At 45.6% G+C, this 2,678-nt stretch overlaps 1 pseudogene; it reads right to left on the bottom strand.

Moving 5' to 3' along the window:
- Window positions 1-642: 642 nt before the first annotated feature.
- Window positions 643-1,977, bottom strand: LOC108491163 (annotated as a pseudogene).
- Between the last annotated feature and the right edge of the window lie 701 nt (window positions 1,978-2,678).

The following is a 2,678-nucleotide window of genomic DNA, read 5'->3' on the forward strand; positions in this document are numbered from 1 at the left end:
GACTTTGAGACCAGTCTGGTCTACATAGCAACATCTAGACAAGCCAGAACTACATGGCAAGACCCTGTTCAAAAACAAAAGAAAAAAGTAGAATTAAATTTTGACTGAATATTTGATACTACACCACACAGAGCATCTTCAATATTTCAAGATTGATCAACATTTTGATTTCATAGTCATCAATACTGAGAATACCAGTCCACATGAACACACAGTAGAAAATAGCAGAAATACACTTAAGACCATTTCAAAAGTTGTTAGAAAATTCCATATCCTTATCCCAAGTTAAAAGTCTTTAATGGTTATTTTAAGCCCTTGTTTGCTCTTTAATAACAGAGCAGAGAGAACTCAGGATACAGTCTAGGGGAAAACCCAGCTTGGGGAGTTCTTGAGGGGTCAATAAGGTGGGAACTCAAAGAGGCTGTGAATGCTAAGTTGTGGGATGGGAACATCAAGTTAAGAAATGGGAAACAAACACCTAGATTCTAGCAATGGGGCAATTCTCCTGATGGAATTGGTCTTGGGCCTCCGAGACAGCATCTGAATCTTGAGCATGAATTTCCCACTACTCCTCAGACTCCAACTACATCTTCAGGGGATTGTAAGATGGGGTTCCTACTGGCTGTAATAGTGCAGAGAAGCTCAGCCACCCAGAGGCTTATGTCCTTCCTAGCCTTAGGGACTCCATGGAGACTAAAGCAACTGAGCCCCAGGGGCAACAAAATGGTCCTCTTCTGCTGGTTGGGTTACCCTCTCCTCTTCCAGAACAGAATATTCAGTAGTGCTGGGAATCCACAGCCTTCTTCTTCAAGCACTTGGGGTTCAAAGCAACTGAGCCCCAGGGGCAAAAAATTGGTCCTCTTCTGCTGGTTGGGTTACCCTCTCCTCTTCCAGAACAGGATATTCAGTAGTGCTGGGAATCCACAGCCTTCTTCTTCAAGCACTTGGGGTTCAGATGCAGCCTCTGAACTAACCCACTGGGCCTTCTTCTTCAGTTCATTGATGGTTCTCTGGCGCGTTCTCAGGTCCTCCAGGTGATAAGTGACAGCCCTAACCCAAACTGGTGTGCTCCCACGTCCCTGCTGCGTTCTCTCCAAATGCAGATTCCTTTTCTTTCTTCTCCAAAGCTTCTCATGGGGCAGGAGCCCTTCAAGAGGGTACAAGCCAGGCAGGGAGCAACAAGTGGCCCCCAATTTTGGTGAAATGTACTGTTCTATCCAGTTGGGGCTAGAGCTCTGGATAAGATTCTCCCAGAAGACATCTCCATAAGACAGAGCTTTTATCTGTGGCTCTGGGAAGACAGGCTGCAGAATGAAGATCGGCCGACCACTCTGGAACGCTTGGCAAAAGGGAGGAAGTTGTCTCCATCCTCCTATACTTGCAGAACTGGACTGGGCTAGGTAGCTGAGCATAATCTCGGTGGTGCTGAGGCTACTGTGTGGCCGCCAGTTCTGGAACATCACCCGTGAGAAGGGGCAGATTGGTTGGTGTCCTGTGCCTCCCTACTGACCCAAACCGCTTGCCCGAGGGGCAGGGCCTATGCAGCCTTTAATGCTTTTTTATGAAACTCAAATCAGTAACAAAACAGCAATTTTAAAAAATAAACATTCCGCTGGGTGTGGTGGCGCACGCCTTTAATCCAGCACTCGGGAGGCAGAGGCAGGCGGATCTCTGGGAGTTCAAGGCCAGCCTGGCCTACGTAGTGAGTTTCAGGCCAGCTAAGACTACAGAGAGACCCTGTCTCAAAAAGACAAAAAAAATAAAAAATTCCAACATGACACAATCCAAAGATTCACTTACAGTACGTGCTGAAGAATGACAATAGGGAAATGTTAAAAGTCTTTATTTTCCACGTTTCTATGATACTAGTAAACTGTGTAGTACAGTTAAAGCCCTGCAGTTCATAGCCTAAGGTACTCTCAGATCCGAGCAGAGGTACCTCAGACTGTGTCCACTGGTACTGCCTGCTGTTGCCATGCAGGGTGCAAAGGGAGCATGTGATGCGTGTAACACCAGGGCCACAGTGAACTCACAGAAGGCAATATGGTGAGCACTTGAAACACCCTGAAATCCTTATGTGTTGATTATCAGTTAATTTTTGGTTCTTGTGCATTCAGAAACATTTTGCTCTTGCCAAATTTGTTTACCCCATATTGTTACTTGCCTCAGACTTTTGACCATTATGTATTCTTGATATTTTCATACATGTATACAATATATCTTGATCATACCCACCCCTCCATTTCCCTCCAGGACCCCCCTCCATCTCATCTCTCTCCCAACTTCATGTCTTCCTTTTATAATTTTTATAATTTTTTTATAACTGAATCAAGTTAATGCTGCCCATTATGCACATGGGTGTGGTGTCATCCACTGAGAAATGGGGAACTTACTGACCAATCTCCTAAGGAAAAGTGAACTCTCCCTTCGCTAGCAGCCATCAACTGCAAAAGCTCCTCAGCTAGGGGTGGGGCCTTGGGAGCCCCTCCCCCATCCAAGCTGGAACTTTTCATTGGTTTCATCTTGTGCAGGTCTTGTGTAGATAAACATGTCTGCTATGCTATGCCTTCACATGTACAACAGCCTTGTCATGTCCTGAAGACAGCATTTCAAAGCACTCTTCCTCAAACCTCTGACTCTTACATTCTTTCTACCTGCTGCCTCTTCCTCAATCTACC

This window comes from Nannospalax galili, unplaced genomic scaffold (genome assembly GCF_000622305.1).
Source record: "Nannospalax galili isolate Female #2095 unplaced genomic scaffold, S.galili_v1.0 scaffold559, whole genome shotgun sequence".
Lineage (NCBI taxonomy): Eukaryota > Metazoa > Chordata > Mammalia > Rodentia > Spalacidae > Nannospalax > Nannospalax galili.